Source organism: Trachinotus anak, unplaced genomic scaffold (genome assembly GCF_046630095.1).
Source record: "Trachinotus anak isolate AG129_WGS33_773 ecotype Australia unplaced genomic scaffold, CSIRO_AGI_Tana_v1 ptg000016l, whole genome shotgun sequence".
Taxonomy (NCBI): domain Eukaryota; kingdom Metazoa; phylum Chordata; class Actinopteri; order Carangiformes; family Carangidae; genus Trachinotus; species Trachinotus anak.
Window position 1 is genome coordinate 20,306,981 of NW_027273867.1, and position 26,891 is coordinate 20,333,871.

At 39.6% G+C, this 26,891-nt stretch overlaps 1 long non-coding RNA gene across 2 annotated transcripts in view; it reads right to left on the reverse strand.

Moving 5' to 3' along the window:
* The window catches only part of LOC139633855 (uncharacterized), a 73,438-nt gene extending 50,345 nt beyond the window's left edge, over positions 1–23,093 (reverse strand). Inside the window, exons 1-2 of one of the 2 annotated variants that reach the window (XR_011693843.1) lie at positions 22,719–23,093; positions 18,780–18,903 (exon numbers count right to left, since the gene is read on the reverse strand). This is a non-coding gene — a long non-coding RNA (uncharacterized lncRNA). The remainder of the gene's footprint in view (positions 1–18,779; positions 18,904–22,718) is intronic. The other variant, XR_011693842.1, reaches the window with a different exon arrangement.
* Positions 23,094–26,891: the final 3,798 nt, after the last annotated feature.

A 26,891-nucleotide genomic window follows, 5' to 3' on the forward strand; every position in this document is an offset into this window, starting at 1 on the left:
TGTATTTCTCTGGTTTGAGAATTGCTGGAAACATTTGGGAAAATCTAAGGACACAACTCAAAAAATATTGTTGTTTTTAGATGTTTTAACGTGTAAAAATTACATATTACAATTTTAAGTGTTTTGATTCTTTTGACCTCAGCGGAGAATTAAATGATTAAGAAAGAAACTTATTAGGCTTTATTATTTACTTATCTTTATCATTTACTTATTTATCATTATTTATGTATCATTTAGCAATTTTGCATATTTCTGTTGTTACTTCCATCTTTGTAATTTTCATGGTTCTTTTGCAGTTTAGGAGACTATTACAGCTTCAGTCGTGGACAGATTTATAAAACTGAAAATCTTACAGGGCCTGTTTTACTTTTATTGACCCAGTGGGACTGTCACACTTATAGTTCCATTTAATGGAATAAAAATCAGGGAATCTTGGGTGTGAACATTTCACTCAGCGTAAATGTCTCACATGACTGAAAGCTCAGGAACAGCTACTAAATGGACCTTAAATTGTGATTGTTTTGTCAACTATATTGTACGTTCAAAGCTAAATTTAAGAAATAGGATCCTTGTCTGTTTCCACAGAGTTCTGTTATAATAACAAAGATAAACAGGAATACATGCAGGTCATGAAAAATACTGATGTTTGGAGATACAGTGTTTTCGCCTGACAGCGTCATTATGTCTGGTTGTTGTTATTGTTGGACGGCAGATCCCTGTTAACACCTGCTGACAGAGTTTATAACTCCAGACGACTCCTTTTGGACAATTGTTATTTTTAATTTCTATGCAGGCAGATCCTTACAAACAGCGTTATCCACATTCTTCATCTCAGCCTGATGCTGGTGTCACTGGTAGGTCTCTCTCCCCCCTCCACCCCTCCTTCCTTGTCCAACTTAGGTAATATGCTCCAGGAAAACCTGGATGAGCATGAAATATTTTGGCAAAGCACTGGTGTCACCGCCTGTTTGTAGAAGGAGCCTAACCCTCTCCTAATTCCTGACCCGTCCCTCAGAGATCCCCAGCAACAACTGCATAGATCAAAGCTGGGTCCAGGGGTCACAGAGTTCAGGCCCCTGGTGAGATGATTATACCATCAGAAACACAGAGGAAACAACAGATACACAAACACATGCAATAAACTTTATAGTCCGCTGCTCTCTTGCCACGTTATCAAATACCTCCTTGTGTTACTGAGGTGATCAGAAAGGCTTAAAGTATGCAGCTTGTCTGTGCCGACAATGAGGTCACCCGGTCAGCTCAAATATGAGGAAACAGCCCCTTTTCTCCACTGTCACGCTAATCCCAGAGCCATGAGCCTGCAGCACCCCGCGCCGCCTGACAGATACATACCTCAAAACACTCTTAACTGCTCCATTACCTCGCTGCCACAGGCCGCAGGCGTCGACAGACAGCTTCTTACTGGGGTAATCCCGCAGCTCACAGTGGGTTCAGTGGGATGAGGGGATAAATGAGTCAAGGGGTGCGTTGGAGGGAGGTTTAGGGTAAAAGAAGAAGGAGGCACCAGTGATGCCCAGAGGGAGTAGAAATGACTGACACCACTAAGCTTCTGACATGTTTTACCCTTGTACATGACTTCTTTAATAATAATTATCTAATAACAGTCTTAATTTATAAAGCAGATTCACAGCATTACATAAAAAATCATGGTAACTTCTGAAATAATGAAAACATAATTAATTAATATAGCTAACTGAAGCTTCAACATAACTGTGATGAGGTATCTCCCTCTATGGAAGCAACTTATCACACTTTAAAGTATGAACAGCAGTAAACTGCCTCTGACATCACCAACTATACTAACAACTGTACGAGCCTGAGCCAGAGCTGCAGACATGGACCCGTGTCAGACTTGGTGGGTGATACCAAAGTCTACATCTTATCAACACAATCCATGAAAAGACCAAAACCAACAATTACTTGATCCTACAAAAATGTGTTTTCTGTGTATCCAAAACATGATGCATCTTATTCCTTTGTGCCATAGAGCTCCACTGTTGTCCAAAAACTATGAGAAACACATAGGTGAGCAGCTCCGTTGCACTGGGTGACATGTTCCCTCATTACAATGAGCCAAGTTTATTTAGATTCAATCCCATATTCACCGTCCTGCTAAATACTCACTGCAAATGTATATTTATCAATGAGTGAAAATATTCCCTAACAAACGCACAATTTGCTCTTGTTTGAGTTGTGTTACTACAAAACTACAGACACCTGCTGCTTTAGAGCATTTCTTAACATTTAAGTATGTGTTTGCAACCTGTTTTTAAAAAAATATGTTTAGAAGAAGCAAACTGACTTTTGGCAGAGAGTTTGTTTTTTCTTTCACAAAAATGAGGACTTCTGACTCTGACTTTACAGTCCTGACTCAAAAAACTTGTCTCGAAGGCAGAAACTTGTAACTGGTAAAGTCTTGAAATAAGAAAACGACAGCAACAGGCACTGGAAGTCAATGGTCAGCAATGTTCAAAAAACAAAAAAAAAAAAGGAAATTTTTTTAATCTTTGAAATTTTTACGACTAAACTTTTACAAGCAGTGTTCAGACTTGATTTGCATATTGACTTGAGGTTTTTTATGATGACTTGTGGCTTGACTTTGTCTTGCCCTACTGACTTGTGAAATACCATGAGACACTTGAGACTTGATTTAAATTTTTCAAAAATCTGACACACAGCGCTGGTGTTGGTGGTGTAGGTCTGGGCATCAAGCAACTGGAATGAGTCTGTAGTAAGCAGGCGTGTCAGTTTCATAATCTTGTTTACTTCCTTTCAAAGGATATTTTACTGATTTTAACAAGGATTTTGCCAATTTTAGGCTACAATTCTTGTAAGGCGGCTCGTGTTTTTCTCAGCCGAGGGGAAAAGTTGACAGAACAAGAGGAAGAGAAACAGGAGGAGGAAGAGGAGCGAGAGATGGCATTAAACAAGGGGAACCTTGGCAGTAATGTCCGGTAAAGCCTGAGTTACTGACTGGAACTCAGTCACATAAACAGGCTGAATGTGAGGACAGAAATGTTGGGAAAACAGCTCTTAACTGGACACAATGCAGCTTGTGAAGTCTGTCCAGTGCAGGTGGCACCTGGCACCATTCATTCACCACCACACTGTGAACAGCATCCTCTTCCTCAGCCTGCCGCCTCGCTCAGCATCATCCTAATGCATCCTCGTTTGTTCACTCGTCTGTTACAGCCGAGAGACCTCCCTGCAGTTCTGCAGACTTTTCATGAACTGACGTGTTCAGGTTGAGTGAAATCAGCTGAAAAAGGTGGTTGGAATCGCTTGCATAACTCTGTGAGTGTCACTTCAACCACTGTGAACATTTCATGCTTCAGCTTCAGCGCCAAAAGCTCTTCTGGAACATTTTCCACATAGCAGGTGGATGTAATGACTGAGCTGTTTTCCATATTTTAGGAATCCACTTCACAGGTGGCATCTGTTGAATACAACACAGCGTTGAACAAGTCATCGCTAACTGTGGTTTAATGTTTAGCACGCAGGGCAGGTAAAGCAGACAAAGAATGATGATTAAGAATGATTAAGTCACACAGAGACTTGCGTGATATCAGGGGCGCCACAGTTCCCTTAGGGAAGATTACATGTACATGAAGCACGCTTGCAGGCACCTGCTAAGGATTTTGGAAAAAGAAATTCCTCACATTCATGTTCTGTGTGCTCCACAGTGATCTCTCAGTTCACACACTAGCATTCCTGAGGAACTGGAGGGAGGAACGATAATTTCTTTCCAGCTACACTAATGCAACAAGCCACAGCCTTTGTCCTGCACACATTCCTCCCACACATGGAGCAGATTTGGGCAGCGATGGCCTGACAGCTGATCTTTAGCTGATGATGTTTGGAGCCACAGGCGGGTGTTGCGTATGAGGCAGGTCGATACACTGTCAACATCTGCAGCCACAAGCAGAGCAGTTTGTGATGGAAAGAGATTAAATCAACCGAATCATCATGCAAAACTGACGCTGATCAGCTCCTTTGTAATGTCAGAGACAAATGAGCTGTCAAGCTGTACAGTTGTACAGATGCACAGTTTGCACCGCTGCTTCACAGCACAAAGGTCAGGAGTTTGAACCTGGCCTAGCAAGCTGCAGTTTGTTCTCCCTATGTCTACAAGTTTTCCTCCAACAGTCCAAAGACGCACAGATTAGGTGAACAAGAAATGTGAATATCTCAAAGATGCAAATGCCAGTTTTAAAGTTGTGTTTTTAGCTTCATCTGGCAGTAGACAGTGAAGACAGATGGGAAATGCGGGGAGAGACAGGGGGTGGATGAAACACAACAAAGGCCCACAAACAGAATCTCATGGGGATCGTTGCAGTTATGCAGTATGCTTAATAGACCACCAGCCCATTAGGATGCCCCATGTCTGACTGTTTCTACTGACTAGTCTACTCTGACAGGTAACCTGTCAGGATGCAGACTTGCACTTGCACAATGAATGCTGTGGTATTTCCCATCCCCCCACGACCCTGCACAGGATAAGCAGCAGTTAGGGAATGGATGGAGGAATTAAATAAGACGGCTATGATCATGCTAAATATCATGATGTATAAAACATAATTATTCATAACAGCGCACTGAGCTCAAGTAAATCATTGTTCGGCAAATACTTCTACATTAAAACAGTCATGCAACACATGAGCAATCTCAGTACAAAGTCCATGTCAAAGACTTTAAGGGGAAGGATAACCACCTCTGACAGTAACATTTTATTCTACTCTGCAGCGAGTGCTGCGATCACTGGCAAACCTCTGAGTCCATTCATACGTTTGAACTGGTAACACCTGGGATAATAACTTGGCCAAGAGAGATCACAAGCAATGTTACAGCCTTTTCACACTGATCCAGAGATGTAACAACATCTTATCAAGCATCAGTAAGAGATTTCAGCTGAAGACACGTAGACACGAAATCTAAGAAAACAAACTCACGGCATGGTACTCTTGGCACAGACTTTTAAAGACAAAGACTTTTGAAGTGGTTATGTTATGATTGAAAGAGGAGGAGCAAGTGGGACATACACCAAGTAACTGAACTGAAACTGAAACCTAATTTTATTTGGTGTTTACTTTCTGTCCTGTAACTCTGCATCATTCTGATTAATTCTATGATTTAATTAAATCCTTTAGTATTACAACAATCTTTAGCATCGGAAGTCGGATTTGGAGATGATCATTCTCGTTAACGTCTGCAGGATTGATTTTTCAGGCATCTGAGTCTTCTGCATGACCGAGCTGGCATGTTCACAGAGATCACGCGACATTTCTGAGCGGTCAGATCACTGTTTGTTTAGGGTTGGAGTATCTGTGTGTAGCTGCAGGAGGTCGGTGCTTGGTGTCGGGGCCAGACCAGAGAGGCCCCACCTGGAAGTACTTCTCCAATGTCAAAGGTCAAAGCTATTGAATCTGAGTGACAACGTCTTCATGTAAACAAAAAACACTGAGTGTAATGGGAGAAATGTTGGATTCACAGGAAGAAAGGAAAATGCAGTCTCCTCTTGTCACATTACTCTTCCTATTAGTTTGTTCTAAAAATACTTGAAATACAACTACAAGACTTTTTTATAACGTTTATTTATTCTGTGCTTTTACTATAAAATATACACATGGAAAAGTTGTATTAGTTAAGTTTTAAAACCCCAATGCCTAAAAAATAGTTCATGCATCAATATGTGTTATAATCAAACGTGATCCAGGTTTTATTGGAATTTTATCAAAAATAGAATGTGTTTTAGAAAAATTCCTAATTTTCAAGATCACTCTTCAGCATTAATATCTAAATCACACTGAACACAGCGGTAAGAACATAATAAAATTTAAAGAGAGGGGAAAAGGCAAAGAAAGTGATAATTACAGGGGTACAGAATTTATCAGTTGTAAACACACTTAATTCAGGTACAAAGCAGCTATCAGAGCATTTCTTTTAATTCAGTTCAAAGTTTTGCACAGTAGCCAGGTATTAAACAATAAAACAAATAACTTCCCTTAACAGTGGGACTTCTCATCAGGGCAGATGCAGATTAAAGATTGTGACACAGAAAAGAAAAAGTTTGATTGATAGTTTTTACTTGACCTGGAACAATCAATGTATCAATAACAGGCCAAACTTCTTTTTTTCTCTTTGTAGCTTTGACCTTGATGGAACCAAATAGTTTCACACAATAATAGGAAGCTTTAATATCAGTAGAGGCATCTGTCCTGACATTGTTTATCATGAGGGTATGAGCAAAAATCTGACAGCTACAGGAAGGTGACCACCGGGGGAGGCTCCTTCACATGAACAGAGAAGAATAGGTGTCACTTTGTGTATTAATCAGGGACTTTTCAATACCGAGGTTAGCTGGCATCCTCCATACCTTGACAACAGAGCCACTAAACAAACTGCAGAATGATGCCAACTATGTCAAAACAATATGAAGCCTAAGGAAGTACAGGAACGGCACATCTAAGAAGAAAAAACATCAACAGCCCAGATCTCTTTTAAAACAACAACAGCTCATTCCCGCAGACCAAGTCCTTCTCTTATTGTCTGTGGTGCCTGTTAGGGGTGATAAGATATTTTCCGAGAAACCGCTCTCTTTGCTTTTGTGTCATTTCTTAAGCAAGAAGAGAATACATAAAAAAAAACAAAAAAAACATGAAAGATAAAAATTCCAGGCACTGTGTAAAGTTTACACAGCATAAAAGAGGTCATGATGCTTTCTGAGCTTGTTAGCCAAAATCATAAAGACACATGCATCAACAGCACTTTGACCCACATAGAACATGAGTCCAGATTCGACCAAGGTCGCCGAAGCATCGCACGGAGTATTTAGTCTATTCAGCGATCGCTCCTCATAACATCCACGGGGGGTTTCGCAGTCTTCGTGTCTCTGCTTATCGAAGCATGCCAGACATTCCCTCCACTGTGGATGAATGTGTGTGTGAGTATGTGATTGGCTGTGTTTGTGTTTGTGAGTGCATGCTCTGACCTGAGCACAGACATGAACATAACATGTGAATTCAGCTCCTCAAAATTCCAAACACTTGTAGCGACCACGAGCCAAAACAAGGGGATAGTTTCCTGTTTTGTTCTCGGCCCTTTTGAAAGGAGAGACTCCCACCTTTCCACTGCCCACCATCCACCTACAACCCCCCCTCTCAATACCCTTCAAACACATGCACACACAAAAAACATGCACCCATAAGAAAAGGATGGAAAGTCTGCAGAGGAAAGCTGAAAATTAGTTTTCCATTTCAGCAGGTTTCTCTGAAGAGCGATTTAATTCACTCCTTTTGTGTTTTATCTTGCTCACAAAAAAGCTACGTATCCATCTGTAAGCTACCTGTTCCATAAACATGCAGCCCGGCTTCCTGTTGTTCACTCCAAACTTTCCTAAGTGGTACAAACCACAATGATTCGGCCAGTTTTAAAGGAACAGTACACTGTGAGGTGATGGAATTGTTTTTTCTTACCGAGCACCTCAGCAGTTGTGCAGTTAACTGCCACTCAAGTCATGTCATTTCATTTTCTCACACGTCCCCACACACTGAAGCTGGGTGAGTCACAAACAAGTTTTGGGGCCAAAATACTGGTGTTTTTTTTCTCAGTTGTCATCATCTCTTATTACTTTTAGAGTTTCAACCAGTCATATTTATAAATGTTAGAGAAACCAGACTTGCTCCAGACTTCACCTCTCATCCAAAAGTTTACTTCAGCTCTAGATATACAGGAACTTTCCAGTTTAATAGGTATACCTAGTGAAAACTAATGCAGTCCAATACAACAGTCCTGCAATAAACCCTCCTTCAGGAAGGTTATAATGTTCAGTTTTTGTTGTTTTGTTTTTGTTTTTGATTCAACTGTGTCATCATTTAGGAGGATGTAGGCTGTTGAACAATATTGCATTGTATTGTCAGGTGTTTTTATAATTTAGCCTGCCATCATTGATATAAATGGGTCAGAAAAGATAATAGTTCATAATAACAGCACCATAAACTGCAGCCTCCAAAATGCAATTATAGTTCAATCAACTGAATGATCATCAGTGATGAGACAACATGTCAGGGTTGTGAATCATTCAGGATGTGAATCAGGCCGCACACGTGTATTCAAACAAATCAGGGACCCACTCATAAAAAAAAGAATTGCTCTGTAGCAACTTGTGAACAAAAAAAAAATCCACAGAGTAACTTAAAAGCTACTGTTGATATCAACCTAAGCATTACAGTAAAATAGTCTTTCTGGGACAGTGTGTCATGTAATCTGCAATTCTGATAGTGTCCACTGCACAAAAATCACCACATAATGAACTACTGCTCCTCGAAGCCTGCATGACGCAAGTGGCTTTGCAAGTTGATTAGTGGGCGTATGGAGAGGAGAAAAACGCTGTGATTATCAAAATTACTAGTTAGGTCTGAAGTGGGATCCAAGGGGGCTGAGAAGTGCAGGGTTCCAGGGCAGAGAAGCAGCGCTGACCAGATGAGAGGTGGGGGACAGGGGCCTGAGTCAGAACAGACAGGACTGCAAGGAAGAAACAGACCAGGATGAGTGCTGGGGAAACAGATGACTGAATGCTGAATGGCAAAACCAGTAACAAATTTGGCTCAAAGCGTAGCAACAGAGTATTTATCATGCAACTGTTTGCACCTGGTGATGCTCTACTCTGACTGTAACACACACACAGAGAGAGAGAGAGAGAGAGGAAGGGAGGGAGAGAGTCATTCAGGGAGTGGTAACAGGTTAGGGAGACCCTGAACTGGAGGTGGAGAGCATGGCAGACAATGTCCCAGGATCAGGTGTAACACCCTAAGCCACTCCTGTGTTGTCTTGGCTGTGTGTGTGTGAGGGGGGTGAACCTTCAGTCCAGTCTGAGGTTTTCACTGAGGATATCTCTGTACTTTGCTGTTCAGCTTTCCCTCACCCCTGACCAGTCTCCCTGTGCCTGCCAATGAAAAACACCCCCACAGCACGAAGGTGCCACCACCATACTCCGCCGTAGGGACAGTTTTGGGCAGGTGATGAGCAGTGTCTGGTTCTCTCCAGACATGACGCATACAATTGAGGCCAAATAGTTTAATCTTGAATCAGAATCTTGTTCCTCACAGTCTGAGTCCCTGACACCTAAAGGACCTGAGTCCTTTAGGTGTCTTTCTCTGAGGAGAGGTTTCCATTTGGCCACTCTGACATAAAGCCCAGACTGGTGGAGTTTGTCCTTCTGGAAGTTTCCCCAGTCTCCATACAGGATCTATGGAGCCTCAGTTTGTGTCAGCTTTAGGAAGAGTCCTGGTTGTTCCAAACTTCTTTCATATAAGAATTACTGAGATACTTTAAATATAATATTTATATGAATGTGTTTAGGTTTCAGACAACCATTTTATTTTTATTCATGTTATGTAAAACTGGCATGCCCTCAGGTCAGTTTTATGTAACATACCTTTAAATCATTATCAAATTAATTTGAGCCTGCTGGTGACAGATGTCAGCACAGCCGGAAATTCCTTCTTAGTGTTATTACATAAAACAGTAAATGTAGAGGTGTTTCCCGTTTTCCAGTAAGAATAAAGAATAAGGATCCGATGCTGACATTTTTAGAGGAATCCTTGCTGTAAATAAATAGGGAAGGGAAGAGGGTTAGAGGGGAGGAGGTGAGCTGTGCAGGAGGGAGGGAGGCTCTTTTATTGCAACAGTTGATTGTTCTCAGAGTCAAAACAACGCACGCTCAAGCCACTGTGGACTGGCATTGTAATAACAAACAATCCTTATTTTCTGCCATGGAGGTTTATACAATCTGAATTGTCAGGCAGTGGAAAAGGCGAGAGCCAGGCCGCAGCCAAAGTGGGTGCAAGTATCTGCCTGCACACTGAGGGATCGCAATAACAGGAACCAAAGAGTGGCTCCTGCAGCGCTGCAGATAAGAGCCAAACTGAATGAGGACCTGAGGCTGTTTAAGCTGCCTCATAAAAAGTTCCAGTGATGAATAATGCCAATAATATTCAGCTATTCAGGACAATATGCTGCCGGGAACCTGAGACAACAGTCTTTGGTACATGACACATCGAAACACCAGCCTGTACCACCATCCTGTCTGCATCAAGGATATACTTCTTATTCTTAAAAGGACAATGTCAGAGCTGATGATGACATGTTGACGAGACGCATTTGTCTCACTAATTGACAGTGATTTTCTCCCCTTTATGTCTTTCACACAGCTCTGATGTAATGGAAAACATAAAATGACAACAACTTCTGGAATGCACCTTGCTTTAAATCCTTTTCATGTGTCCGCCTCTACGCTCTTCCAAACCATAAACCCAACAGGACTTTGTTATGAATGTAAAGGTGAAATAGTTGAATACACACAGCACTGACTCAGCTGTGTTTTCTGTTCGCTGCTTTGGACAAGAATCCAAGACAATTTCCAATTAATGTCAAATGTCTTGGCTGTTGGTCTCTCTGAATGAAAATATTATGAAAATACTAACCAGTATTTCAAAAACAAACAGGCTAATCGACTTTTATCATCAGTGGGCAACGGTGGACTGAGGAAATGTAGTTATGTAATTCCAATAAAGAGACATTTTTTGAGGTAAAACAAGGTCAGGCATTGCAGTTCTTTCATGTCTTGTTTACCATATAATAAAGTGGCTATGCTCTGGGTGTGCTCCTGCTGACAAACTGCAGCACCGAATGTAGACACCACACACTGTGATTACGAGAAGCATAATGAATCTGTTCCTTCGCAGGAAATACTTGTCATAAACAAACCTGTGGTTTGCACTGACTTGTACTCCAAGGCCTCGTAATCATGACAAACTTAGATTAATCATTTTAAATACAGATACCGGCTCTTGCATAAAAGCCTCCTCATGCTGATGGCTCAGAAAAATAACAGCACAGAAAAGCAGGATACAGCAGGCATATCTAGCAATTGCTGAAATTGGACTATAAACATCAATTAAAATATGATTCCAGTAAAATCGGAGATTTGTGGCCTAAATGCTAAAATTGAAGGAATGTGCACATAACAACCCTGTCTCCAAGAAATTACTAAATAGTTTTGCAGAATACGTTTTGAAGAAAATGAAATTGTAATCCAGGGATTATGTTCACTGTCAAGGTTTTTTCTAGACCAGGTACTGGAATGTTCTTGTTCACACAAGTGAAGGAAGCAGTCAGGGGAGATGTTGGGTGCACAAAATGCAGGACTTTGACACTGGAGACTGGGGTTTGTACCCTTAGTCCAGTGTAAGGGTAATGTTAAGCCAATGATAGCAAAGCTTGTCAAGGTTTGAAAGATACTGTGATGTGAGTACATATTGAAAAACAAACAGGTCTCATGTTTTAAGTCAGTGTTGACTTTTTTAATATTTAACCATTAGCCTCATTTGAGCTTGATGCTAATGTCAGCATGCTAACATGCTTACAATAACAGTGCTAACTTCTTGATGTTAACCAAGTATGAAATCTACCAGGACCCCATCATGCTAACATTTGCTAATTAGCACAAAATAAAAGTGCCCTGGTGATAGCCCTGCAGATAAAGTCCATGAATGTCTGTACAATGTATCATGCCAATCCACCCAGTAAATGTTGGCATATTTTACTGGTTGGGTAAAAACTTGGTGGTATGAGTAGATCAAGAACATCATTATGATTCATCATCTGGGGATCAAACATATCTGTACCAAATTTCATTAAAATCCATCCACTGTTGTTTCAACAGTCCTCCATGAAAGTCCAACAGCACCAGTTAACTACTGACAGTTTGAGAGCTAAATCTCTCATCAAAATAGACTTTTGTTCATTTTCATTGTTGTGGCCTGGTTTCTAAAATTATTATAGAAGGACACATAAGTGTGACAGCTCTAATTCAAAATGTCCTCGCTAAGAGTCCAAAGAAGCATCTTCTTAATCCTGAACAACAATCAACCATTATGTTGGTGAGAATTCAACCTCTCTGAACTATGAATGCCCTGAGGACTATGGTAATTGAGGCAGAGCCACATTCTCACCACTCCTATGAGGAGTTGCCAACCAATTAAAATAACTAATGTATTCTGAGGAAGTAAAGGAAAGGGGGGCTTCAAATCGAGAGCCTTTGAATATTTTTGGTGAAAAAATAAAAAAAAGAAACAAGAGTCCTGATAGCCCAATGACTCAGAGAAACATCAAGTTCTTTCTAACACTTAAAAACAATGAGCATTTCCACCACTTCCTTGCTCCCTTGCTCTCACTCTCTGGCTCTGCTGGTGTTTTGCTGTTTGCTTGTTATTCAGGTTGAACTGGAACACTCACACGTAATCCTCCTCATCACGGACTCTGCAGTAAGGCATAGGAAGCGAGCCAGGTTATTATGACTGGCAGACTAGTTCTGTTGTGTTTGAGGTTTGCGGTTATAGTGACTTTGATGTGAGTGCTACTGTATTTCTCATTTGGATATGAGTTGCGAGAAAAAAAAAAAGTTTCTATGGGCGAAATGGTTTTCACAACAAAACACTCCCACTTAATGTTGTAGCTGAGTCACTATAGTTTCAGTTCAAGTTCAGGCCCAGTCCACAAACTTTTCTAACACTGTTCAACAAAAAGTTGTCAAGTCACGTCTTAAAACGATCGCACTCAAGTTAGGTGAGCTTCAACAGTTAGGCAATCATTTGAATCAACCTCAAAGAAGAACGTAGACTTTGTGATGCATCCAACACAGATATCGATTCAATTGTATTTTTATCCTAAATTCTTTGGTTCTAAGCAATTTTCCCAGGAAGGTTAGACTTTGATAACAATCAAGAATCACTACGTTATCACCACAGGTCACATTAAACCACATGTATTGCATTCCACAGCAAGCGCCATACCTATGGCCCACAATGCATGTCTGTTTGCTTTTCAGAGGAAAAGGGAGTTTTCATAAATTTGTGAGATACTGAAAAAAATAACATGTTAACTTTTGTTAAAAGTGCAAAACATGTATTGAATCATTTGACTAAACAGAAAATAAGTCATCTAGAACACTTTTTATATATTAAATCTAAGTCAGTTATAATGCGAGAGAGGATCCAGATTTTCTGAATCAAAACTAGATTTCAGATTTGATTAATTGCTCCCAAACATTCCACTCAAATTGGTCAATACAACTGTTATACTTCATGTTTTTTTGATGTGTTCATTACTGAGCAAGTTTTAGAGAGTAGAATACCCTGCATTTAATTTCTGGTAATCACTGTGTGGAAACCTATATTGACTTTTACCTTATGAATTGTTACATACTTCAGAATACATGCCATACATCCCACATATACTGGACAAGGAGCCAATAAAGTTTTCTAGACTCACAGTAAGTGTGAAAATCCATTTTAAAAATAGCTCACAATATGTGGTGGAGCCATCTTCATCAGTGTTATCACTGATGAGCAGCTGTATCAGATATCACCTCATACCCCACGTTCAGATGGTGGTCTATACTGTTTACTAACCAGACGACCATGTGCAAATAAAACACTGACAATATGTGTAGTCCACAGGTAACTGATCAAGTCCCAAGTCCACTTTCAAGATTGCTGTGTGTCACTAACAAGACATACAGTGTATTCAGAAAGTACCCAGGTCCGTTCACTTTGTTCACATTTTGTTATGTTGCTCTGGCTGGGCCACTGAAAGACATTTAGAAACTCAAACCAAGGTGCTGAAACATCTCAAATCTCTGTTTTCACTTATCGGGTATTTGAGTGTAGACTGATGAGGGAAAAAATTAAGGGGTCTGTATACATTCTGGATGAAATGAATAACTTAATTTAAATCTTTTGCACTAAAGCGTCCTTGTCAAGCTCCATCCAGAATAAACTCCTCTGTTCTTTAGTCGTCTAAACAGTAACAAGTTTCTTTTGTGTTTTAGTCAATTTCAACCCGATTTTAAATCTTCCATTAGAGAAGTCTCTGCTGTGGACAGTAGACTGCAGAAGAGAGTCTCACCCTGAGCTGAAATGAAACGAGGGTACATAAATTAGGTAAATTAGCATAAATATATATATTTTTTTCAGTTTTATTTCTTTGGTTTCTTGGGAGTGCAGGGGGTCCCCTTGGCGAGCAGGCCCGCAAAAGATATTGAAAATTCCCATAACAGAAATATAGAATATATATTCATGAACGAGAAAGAGGCTGATGGTGTTACAGTAATTCAATTTCATTTTAGTTCACAAAATAATATCACCAAAACATCCATTAAGTAGCTATTATGAAGTTTTCAATCCAATCAAATTCCATGAGTTTGTTCGTTCATCATGGAAGTTTTTTCCAGAGCACTTTAAAGATTTCTCAGCCATGTTGGCTTTAAAGTTGTGATCGAAGTCCATTCTTGTCTTTGATTATAGCGGCTAACAAAGTAAATTCAAATACCCATAAAAATTTGCTGATGAAGATGGCGTTATATAATTGAAAGCTCGAGAACAACTTATAAATGGACCTTATGATTATTTTATTTTGTCAACTGCAGCTTCCAAAGTCAAGAACGAACTTTGAATCTTGTTTGATGTTTAGCTTAGGACCATTTAAACACAAACCACCAATTTACAATACAAAGGTTGAATTAAAAACTCAACACCCACTTGTGGCGACAAGTGAAGATTCAGTCATGAGATCTAACATTTGTTTCTTAATCTGCACTGATCCCTTACACATCTGCACTTCTAATAAAATACCGTTGGGTCTCCAATTAGACAAATCTGATCCATGCAGCGTCTGCTCCTCACGTTTTTCCTGCGTGCACACACACACACACACACACAGCATATGCACATTGCTCTATTAATAACATCGCGTGCCGGCAGTTTCTCTTCCCCAACTCTCACGCCATGACATCACAGGGTTTAACATATTCGCAGCGTTACAGAGCGGCTCGCATTAAGTCGGACTGACAGACGGTGACATTAAGCAGCATTCCTTACATGCTGCCCTGTTGGGGAAAGCAGTTAGAAGATCATAACATATTTGAGTGAAGTTTGATGAGCGTGCAGGGCTGAGAGGATGAGGCTTAAAGAGGATTTCGGTGATCATGTTAGAGCCAATAAACGGTGTCGCTCAGTTCAGTGCAGAGTGGAGGACATTTTTTTTTTAAATATATCACTGTAACATCCAAAACATTCATAAGTTTCATCTGTTTCAACATGTCAGATGTTAAGCTGGGACCTGGTGTTCAGATCTTCGTGTTATTGACACGATCCAATCTAATTTTACAGTTGTTTGACTCATGATTAATTGCTGCAACTAAAAAGGTATGTAAAGGTAATAATACTTCTAATTACTATGGATGGGTGCCAGAAATATCTTCCATCAGAGTCTGTATATGTATTGTTGTATGAGAATGGTCCTAAACTTTGATTTGTAAGTCTAAAAATCTTAGTAAAAGAAGGACATAGAAGCTTTGTATAATGAGGGTGAAAGTAACTTTTAGGAAGTGTGACTGCGTAAACCTAACAGTAGAAGACGTATTGAGATCTTTTACTTGTGTAAATACAAAGACATAAAGATACTCTACTACAAGTAAAAGTCCTGCATTCAGAATCCTGCTTAAATAAAAGTACAGTATTATTAGCTAAATGTACATAGAGTATCAAAAGGGCAGATAGTTGTAGCAGGAGAATGGCCACTGTGATTAATTTATTATATATTTCATCATTAGATTGTTAATATGGAAACATCACTGCTCAAGCAGTATTTTGATGTCATTTCACACTGAGGAGGAACTAGTTTGAATTACTTTACATCACTTTACCATTAGGTAGATACAGTGCATTCAAAAAGTATTCCCACCCCTTAACTTTTTTCCACATCAAGTCTTAAATAAATAAATAGCATTTACTTCCTAATTCTATTAAGAACAGCAAAGTTACATCATTCTCATTATATTTTCTGATGTACTTCAGACCAGAATTTTACAGCCATAGTCAATATGATTGCGAATATCAAAGATATTTCAGCACAATCTGAGATTAGAGATCACCCCCAGTGATTGTCTACCTTCATACCTTGGGGAGGGGAGGATTTGATACTGATACGTATGATGACGCACTGAGAGGACAAAGTTTACTCAATAATTTGGGACCAGAGACCAGAGGCCCTAAAAACATCCAGGATGTGCCTACGTTCCTGTCGCTGCATTAAAATGTTTGTGTATGTTTGGCATCGGTTGTGTAGGGGTATGTCAGATAACAACCTGAGCTCAAGAATATCCGATGATAACTACGCCCTGGTTGATAGGCATGCATCCGGTATGCCATCTGATACACCTCATCCAAAAGGCGTGAAAACTCCTCGGCATGACACGATACGGGACGAATCATGAGGAAAAGTGTACGCTCACGAATACCCTCATCATCTCCCCAACAATGCAGCATTGGGTGATGAATGTCAAAATGTGTTTCACTCAACTGTCAATGCTGTTGTGACATAATCTGAGAATTAACTCAATTATTTAGGAAAAAATAGGGGAACAAGAAATTCAAATGTACTGTAAAAAGGGAAGGTTCTGCTAATTCCAGTCAGGTCCAATCACAGTTGTTTGAATGGACAAACAAACCTCTACAGACTCTGAACATCCCAAATGCACGAGAGCCAGTGTCAGCCACAGTGTTTACAGACAGCAGACGGAGGCACGACGTTCAGCCTACAGGCCAACCCCTGCCCCTGCAGTATTACCTTCCTGACGCATGATGTCATGGACCGCCACCTACACCTGTTATCTATGGCCATACCAAACGGGCACTCATGCTTATCCCATCAGGGTATGAGGGCTTGTAACATCCCTCCTCTGCTTTCAAAGCCGACTAACAAGAGATTTGCATATGGCGTTCAGATGGAGTGATGGTTAAAAAATAAGAAAAAAAAAATCATGTCAATGAGATGAAAAACACAAATTCTTGTATAAAGCAGTGTATCAAAAAAAAACTGTCAAACAAATCCTTTGAACTGCTAAACATCTCTTTAAACCGGCCTGTTGCCAGTCTGATTTCCTCTGGCTTGTGGACTCTTGGAAAGACGCAGCAGTGCAGGAAGCAGAATTGAATGCATCCCTTCAGGGTTGGTCTATACCCAAGAGAGCCTGCTAGCTTTCCGTCTTTCTCTCTCTGACAAAATAGGATCAAGGTTTGGCCAGGACTACCGTGCTGGAAGCTGACAAATGAATGCCAGGCTGGCAGCAACAACATGGTTATGAAACAAACCAAACTTAATACAGCCAGTCCCAAAAAGTGAACAGTATGCAGCTATTACAGGCTTCATAAAAGTGAGCAACAGCCGTGATTAAGGCTGTTTAGGTGTCTCAGTGTTACTGCAGAAGATTTATTCAAATTTGTTATATAAGCATACTACTGTATTCTCACTCATCTGCAATCAGCACCACAACAAGATCTTCTTGGATGATGCATATTCCTGTTTGCATTGTTCATATATATATATATATATATAAACTGCTGCACTAATACTGCATGCACTGTATCCACTCTGCACATGTATATTTGTATTTATATATAGATATGTATCATTACAATAATCCTCATATACATATATATATACACACACACACACACACACACACACACACACACACACACACACACACACACACACACACACACACACACATACATCTATTCATTTATTTATTTATTTATTTATTTATTCTAATTTGCACTTCTGGTCAGATGCCAACTGAATTTTGTTGTTTACATAATTGCACTTGTCCAATGACAATAAAATTGAATCTGAATCTTAAGATGATTAAAAATATAGTAATGGATCTGCCCACGCGCACAACTTTTCCCAAATACCAAGCTTACTCCTCAAACTTTTTTGGTCGAATTGTCTTCATCATTATGGCATGAGAGGTCCTTCTGGAATAAAACATATTGTGAGACAGATGTGAGACCTGCCTTTTATACATGTGCCTCCACTGGTCTGCACCTTTGTCAGTCAGTTGGTAAATAATTACAAACTAATGCTGAGCAGCCAAACATTGTTAAAGTCCACAGTCTTTGAGATCCCAGTTTAAATCTCTCACCAGGTGTTGAAGAATACATTTGGAAATGTGTACAACAGAATATTTGCATTTGCTGCAGACATTGAAACCACAGAGCCTGGTTATTGATGCTTTCACACAGGGTAACCCCATATAGCCTCAATATGCAAAGGAAACAAAAGGGGAAAATAAAACCGCATGTAACCTCAACCTATACCTGAGTTCTGACTCACATTTACCAAGTCTGCAATTATTATGCAAATGTGCCACCTACTTATACTATAGAGGTTATGGAGTTTTTGAAACTCCATAGGTATGGAGGTTTTGAAATTGCATAGATAAGAAACCAGTGGCAAACTGATGGCGGTTTAATCTAAATGTGAAACTCTTGTCAGATCTTTTCACTCATCACTCGCTCCATTATCATCCACACCTTATTTGTTAGTGTTACCTATTAAGCATTAGCACAGTGTTTTCCAGTGGCCATGGCAACGAGGAAGACTGATTGAGCTGCATGAGCAGGAAGTGCTGCAAGGACAACAGGATGTGCCCTGGCTCCGCCGTCGAGGGTCGAAGAATTCAAGGAAGTTATTGTACTTTGTGGAATGGGCTCAGGAATGCAAGATGTCTGCCCTCTTTTTTTTGAGGTCTGAGTCGTATCACATGTTGGAGGCGACAGGCTTTGAAGATAATGTGACCTTGTTTGATGCATGTGTGGCACTGTGCTGGCACACGGATGTTTGCGGTCACCCACCTTCACATTCTCCTCTGACAGCCTGAAAGTTCCACAGATGGCGATTCAACCTCCCTCAGCAGTTATTCAGCCCACAGACACAGACGTTTGGTTGCATCAGCAAGGTAGATGGGAAACTTGTCACCTGAAAAATAGATGATATATAGGCCCCTTATCACCTCACTGGAAGGCAGCTATCAGCAAAAACAGTGATAAATTTAGTGAGCTATCAAAATCTGATGGATGCAGAGTTCAAGATAAAATAAACAGCGATGTAAAAGCAGGAACTTTGACCACTTGAACCCCAAAGTTCCCCTGAAGGAGCTTGAGCTTTGGCTTAAACATTCTTTCCAAACTGTAAGACAATGCCCTATACATTCAGTGTCCACATTTACAAAAGTACTGAACTTGCAATGTTTCCCCAAAACAGATTCAGGAAAAAGGCAGCACTCCAGCAGCATAAAAGACAAAAACATCCCCTCATGTCTTGAACTTGACCTAAACCTATAACAAGTTTAAACTAAGTCAAATATTCCATCCAAGACATTTGTTATGTCTGCATCATTACATCAGATATATATTAATATTAAGTCTTTGATATTAGAATAAAAAAAAAAACATGGATTTGATCTTGGCTGAGATAAGTAGTTGCTTAATTAATGACACAATCTGCAGAACTTCATCACTGAATTTCATTCATATAGTTCAACTGATCACTGAACTACCTAACTGACAGTATGTTAAGTAGTTAACACTGGCTCCACCATGACTGAAACATTAAAATGCTTCTTATTGACTGGTGAATTGGTATTAACATTATGTTACAATATATAATAGCTGCAACGGTTCATCAGTTAATCATTTTTTGTTCAACAGGGTTAGGGTTAATTAATCTTAAACTATTTTGATAATCAAATCATCGCTTCAGGCATTCATCAAGCAAAAATGTCTTCTCTCTGTTTTCTGACATTTATCAATATATTTTTGAATATTGTGTGCATGTTTTTTAATCCTTTACTTCTTGAGCTTAATTGGTCATTTGACATGCTCACTGCACACATCCGTTGCTCTGAGAAACCTTTAACAAAGCCTTGCTTTTAATCCTGACTCTCCTCTACAGCCTGTGGCATCCATTCACACTTTTCCTGCAGACAGATTATGTTTCCGGTAGCCTGACACTCTTAACTCGCGCAGTGTTTTTGATCCTGTGTTAGCCACCCTGACCCTAATTGTCCCTCCCTCTCTATCCAGCAGCGCTGCCTGTGTTCTGGATGTTTCCGTTGTGACAGCCCTTCTCCCTGACGCGTGGATGGAGCTGTCGTCCTGAGGGTCAAAGGTCAGCCAGGTCATGGGTTAACACCACAGGCTGCGTTCCAACAACAAACAAGTTGTCCCTAAATCCCAAACCAGGGGCTGAAAGGCTTCACTTTCTGGTCCTATAAATCCCATCACACCCTCAGTACACAGCTAATGTCTCCATTTCTACGCTGAACTTGCCACCATTCGTGTCTCTTTTGAACCCGTTTTTGATGAGCAGTTTATGGCTGCATATATATGTCATCTTTCAGGGGATAAATCTTTTCTCTGTGTTGCCATCAGCTGTATTCCATCCATTCAATCTGTGCACCGTAAAAAACAAGAATCCAGCTAATGGGGGATGAGGGTTAGTGTGCTGATCCCCAGTCGGATCAAATGTTTGCTCAGTGCTGAAAGCTACCTTCTGCCTGTGGGATCAGGGTGTCTGTTTGTGTGCCTAAAGGTGCAGTGAACAGCACATCGTCCCCCCATGATGATGTGCTCTTCAATGGAGAGGTTAACAGGTTTGACCCCTCCCCAAAGCTATGATGGTCAGAGACAGGCAGGTAGGCAGACACACTGACAAACTTGAGACACGCAAACATACAGGAAGCCAGGTAACCTGAGTCATGTAGAAGACACAGATTAATCACAGGGGACTTCATTAGATCCACATTGGACCACATGCTCCCATTTGATCTCATTTTATCTGATGCCATGCTCTTCGTGTCACAGATCACCCAAAAAAAACTCATAAGGGTATGGACTATGGTTCCAATAGGTTTAGGTTGCTAAAGATTTCATACATATTCATATTCATACATACGATTGATCTGTTTAGTACTTTTTATTAAGTGGTTAGTCTACAAAATGTCTAGAAATAATAAAAAATGTACATAATTTCCAAGATTCAACAGTGATGTCGCCAAAGTGTTGTCTTGTTCAACAAACAACCAAAAGTATTCAAGATTAAAAATAGAGAAAGCAGCAATTTTTTTTTATTTTTGCTTGACAGTCTCCAAAAAAAAAGTTTGACATTTTGGGACACATGCTCATTCTTTTTTTGCTGAGAGTTAGATGAGAAGATCGATATCAATCTCTAACCTGTACAATAAATATGAAGCTACAGCCAGCAGCTTAGCTTAATGAAATCCTGGTCAATCACTTTCCAGGATTTATGGGTTTGTATTCTCTGTATTTGGCCTCTACCATGATTCATTTCTGATCCCAACTGCAATATGTGAACAACCAGCTCATCCAGTGCTGATAAAAGCACTGAAGTAGGTAATAATAGGCCTGCACTCAATATGAAACAGTCAGTTACTGAGTTTGACAAGTTGCCAAGCCCAGTGCTACTATAAAAAGCAGTTAGCACATTGCCAATACATGTTAGATCCAAACTAAACTGGCACCCAGTGATTTAATATTAATCAATGTACAGAGAATCACAGGCATGCAGCCAGGAGAATCCAACATTACCACAAGTATCTACTGCCCTCTTCTGGAAAGTACTGTCATAAACATCAGGTGCAACTTGAAAAGTGATCATAAAAGCAAAACCCTGCACAATATTTCAAGTTTGTAGGGCCTCACTGAATCTAACCCATCATCATCTACTGAACTTGTCTGATATAAAGTCAGTTTTACATTTATTTTATTTAGCCAAATGTACAGTTATATTGCTTGTGAATTTTATTTCCTCATTGGATGATCTAAATACCGTTTCAAAACCCCATCCACGCTGCCAGGAACACAATTCTGGTGTGGAGAAAATCCATCCTTTATTTGTTTATTGGACTGCAACAATTTTTCTTTTGGTTTGTTTGTTAATAAATCTGTAAATTTTATTCTCAATTCATCAATTAATTAAAATCTGTGACACGGAAAAAGCACAAACTACAGATTGTTCATCTTTTGGCTTGAAAATAACTGAAATGGTTAATTGATTATCAAAACAGCTGAACAGGTGCAATGTTTACCCAATTAATTTATGTAAGAAAATGAATCTGCAACTATTTCATGATCAGTCAGTCTGAATGATTTCTTTTCTGGACTGGTCGGACAAAAAAAGACATTTGAACACATTACCTTAGACTCTAGCAAAGTGATGGACAGTTTTTATCATCATCTGACATTTTACAGACAAAACAATTAATCGAAATCGAGCCCTAATTATTTTTAATGAGCAACTAATCTGCCCATCAATATGTTTAATCAGTCAACTGGTTTATAAAACATCAAAAACTGTGAGATATGCACATCACAATTTCCTAGACCCCAAGGTGACGTCTGCCAATGTCTTGTTTTATAACAATAATGTTAAGACAGAAAAACAGAAAACATTTTATGTGATTATTAGATAATCAAAATAGTTTCTAGTTATATTATTTATTTATTTATTTATTTTTTGATTCATTAATCATTGCTGATGCATCTCAGTGTCTTCAGTGGTATCTAATATAGTCCTATCTGAAACACCTTATCATGTACAACACCATCAAAATAGGTGCAGGTACACTTGTCAAATTGCTTAAGGGGTCACAACTAACATAAAATTAAACATGAACTCCATTAATTTTAAGAGACAGCACCAAAACAGTGTCTAAACATTGTGAACTAACCAAGCTAGCAACGGTTAGCAAAATTAAAGTAAAGTCACATTACCTGAGGCTCTTTCTCCTGCTGCGAACAGGTGGACACTAACGGTAAATTACTTAAATATAACTTGGACAGCTCTTTAAACTCTCTAGTCATTTTTCTCTGGGTTTTTTTTTTTTTTTTTTTTGAGTATTACTTTCACCACGAAGGTTTCAGGTCAAGGTCCGTTATGTTGGTTTGTTTGTTTGTCAGTTAGCATGTTAGCTTTAACTCCACAGGCCACGCCCACTAACGGCCGGTTAAACTGACGGTCCGCCATTTTTAATTTTTAATAACGCTTTGTCACCATAGAAACGACCTAATAACTCGCTAAATTATTTTAGAAAAGACTAAAAAGTAAAATTACTCCAATCGTCCAGTAGCTGAAATCCAGCAAGATTTGATAGCATTTAGCCTTTAGGTGGCACTGCAGCAAATTAATGTATTTAAAAAAAAAAAAAAAAAAAAAGAAATAACAATGTCGTCATCACCAATGGCCACCATCATTTTGCAAACACTACATTTATTTGACAATAATAATAGCCTAACAAACTTTATTGATGTAGCAACTTTCAAAGTCAGCGAATATAAAGTAAGGCAATAATAAGGCTGAAATGAAAACAGTACAAAATGTAGATAAAAGAGTAAAAACAAATGTCAAAAAGCCAAATAGCCTACGTACAGCACCTGTGCATTCCTGTGTATCTAAACATATTAAGACTGACACTGCTTATCGCATCTTCACTTTAATCTAAGAAAAGCAAATTAGCCTTCAATGTGTATTTTTACTGCTGAAAATAAAAATACCTTCTTCATCATAAACTTGAATGTGAATCAAATCATTCAGAGCAGGACCTTTTTTTTTAAATTGGCCCTGATTGTCCACTAGAGTGCAGTCTCACCCTATATGTGCTGAACATTTTTAGGCCCTCTGGTAGACTGCAAGCCCTTTGATTCATTCAAACAGATACAGATAGTCTTCAAAGCAGAATTTATATTAGTTTGTACCTGGAAAAACTTGCATATTCTAAATGTGTAAATTGTGATGCCTGGGCAATCAGTTAATTTTCATGAAGAGGCCTCATCCCTGCATTTGAACTAATAGACAATACACTGATCGGACAGTGGTGCAGGGTATAGCTGGCACGTGTTTGTAAGCTGAAACTGGTCATCATGACACATCATGCCTTGCAAATGCACATATTCAGAGTTTCATCAAGAATTGTCACCCCATCAAAGTGAAATTGACACTGAACCCTCAACCAGAAGAAGTTTTATTTTACTTTTACTTAACTAATAAATAGCCTTTTTACAAAAGTCCTTCATTTAAAAGTATGTAAGGATGCACAAGTATTAATTGCAGATATATGGCTATGCAAAGACTAATAAAAGAAAATTAAAATGAGAATAAAATTGAATAAAAGAAACTCAGATGTACAATACTTGAGTGTATGTACTTATTCAGCCACTGCCTTTAAAGATTTAATCACTTTAGTCTCTAGTTTAGTCTCAGGAACTCCTCAAGGCTTGGTAGTATGTTTGTTAGGAGCCATTTTCAGATATAAATATATGTTTAATTAGAAAAACAAGCACTCAGGCTGTTTTACTGTTTAATTAGGGAGCTCCACCACATCAGCAGTGGATGATAATTAAGGCCATGATTTGATGTCTAATAAAAGCCTGAAACTGGCCTGAAACATCATGTAATCCCACTGTGGCGCGTGTTGTCTTTCCCCTCGGTGTCGACTGCTGCTCCGTGCAGGTCTTAAAGAGGGAGATTAGAGTCTGGGTGAGTCAGACCGACAGATGTGTCATCAGGTGAACCTGTCTGGCTCCAGCAGTAACCACAGCTGAGCTCATTGTCCCTCTCTGCCCGTCTGTGCCCTCGTTCTGCAGCCCCTGTTACCGTCTCTTCCCACTCCTGTTCTCCTTTTCCTCGCCGTTTTTCTCCTCACTTTATTCCCTTCTGTCTGTGTCCTCTTTTTGTGCCTTTCACCCACTCCCTTTCTGTGAAGTCACTGCCCTCATTTCTCTCATTTCTGATGTCTTGTTCTCATTTTTATGTTTTTTTTTTTTATGCTGTTCATTATTTTGTTGTGATGTGGCTGCCTTTTTTTTTTTCTTCTTCGTTTAAAGAGCTATGAATGGGATCCTTTCCAACCTGGAGTGTCTCCGCTGTTGCTGCACAAACTGACTACACCCAAATTGCCCGAAAGTCAATATAAAAAGATTTTTATTAATTTAGGGGAAATAAAACTGTTACAAAACAAAAGCAAGCCATAATTAATTATTTAATTACACCAAAAACAAATAAAATTAAACATCAGTAGCCCTTGCTGCTACAGAAAACTCATTTTAGGTTTCATTTCAGTGCATTCATGCTGCTCTCTTTTTAAAAAAATAAAATAAAATCAGTGGGTGTATGACAGAAAGGCACGGTGGGTCCACTGTGCATTTGGATCTGGATGAAAGTGTCTGTGATGAGAGCAGAAGAAAATACAGCTGCTGGGCTTCGTTTGTACCACAACCACTGGAGCAAGAGGAAAAAAAAAAAAAGCAGAAAACAATTAGTTTTATCGACTGCACCAGTCTTCTTCTCTGGCTGCAAAATGTGGGACATGACGGTACAAATCGCAATTACATAATGAAACTGGGTCAAACAACAGCAAATCATAGCAAAAAAGATTTCTGACCTAAAATTAGAATTGTAGAAGACGTGCAGACCAGGAAATCTTCATGGCTCAAATCATTAAAAGCAACTTTATTTTAAAGTTAATGTGGATATTTAAGATCTTTAGCCACGTATGAATGGATTTTATATCAGTTGACAAATGGTAAAGCATAGTTTTATGTCATTCATCCACATTTAATCTCAGGATTTAAAACAATTTAATGTCAAAACGCAGATTAGGACGACACCAACAACTAGCACAGGTCTGTGCTCCTGTTTCCTGCCTCCTGTCAGTTTCTGTAAAGTGGTGCTGGTGTGTGTGTGTGTGTGTGTGTGTGTGTGTGTGTGCTGCGTGAGGAGGAGGGGGGGGGTTTGGGTCATGAGTGGACAACAACAGCTCTTTTCATAGCCGTCAGTGTATCCGGGTCAGCTGTGCAGGAGATGCTGAGGGTCCTGCAGCTGGTGGGGGGAATGAGAGGGAAGGACAGCGAGAAGGGGTAGTAAGATTGTGTGTGTGTGTGTGTGTGTGTGTGTGTGTGTGTGTGTGTCTCAGCTGAATGAGGAGATCTCCCCTATACAGCTTGACCAGCCAATCAGTCAGCTCACACTGATATAAAACCTAAACGGAGACGGAGGAGAAAACAAAGATGGGTTTATGCGAGAAGAGGAGCGCCTCTGCTTGTTTTGACTGCATCTCGTTGACTCAGGCTAAAACTACTCACTCACTGTTTAAACATGTGACTCCAGGTCACTTGAGTAATCCACACATATCACACCAGACATGTAAAATCATCTTCAGATTTAGAACAACGGCAGTTTTCATGTCAAACTATTTTGTGAATTATTGTTTTATTTTCATTTATTTGTTTATTTATCTTTGGTTATCTTTCTTAAAGGGATAGTTTGACATTTTGGGATATACACTTATTTGCAGGGAGAGTTAGATGAGAAGATTGATACCTCTCTTTTGTCTGTACAGTTGATATGAATCTTAGCTTAGCTTAGCTTAGTTTAGCTTAGCACAAAGACTGGAGACAAGGGGAAACTGCTAGCCTGGGTCTGAAAGGTAAAACCTCTAAAGCTCACTAAATAAGATGTTGTATGTTTGTTTGTTTGACCAAAACAAGTGTTAAAACAAACAGTTGTAGTATCTTTCGACATTTTCCAGTCTGCATGCTAAGCTAAGCTAAGCGACGGCCATGTACAGGGTGTCATCCGATGTCTGCGGCTGAATGTGGTTGTTCAGTGGGGGACGGGGTTGGTGGATGGAGAGAGAGCTGTTGTGGGAGAGCTCTGTCTTTCTGGGGAGATTAAATGAAGGTTTCTCTCTTTTGGAGAATGACTCAGCAATAAAAGCAGCGGACAGCTGTTGGTTTGACAGCTTGTTTGAGAAGCTGCCAAACAAGCTTTTAGACTCCAAGGTTATGAAGTGATTTATGATCAATCAGATGAGTGGCTTTAACCAAAAAGCTTCTAGAGAGCTGTCTTATCCACTGTTGTGTTTGGTATTTTGCAGCTTTGCAGAAGAA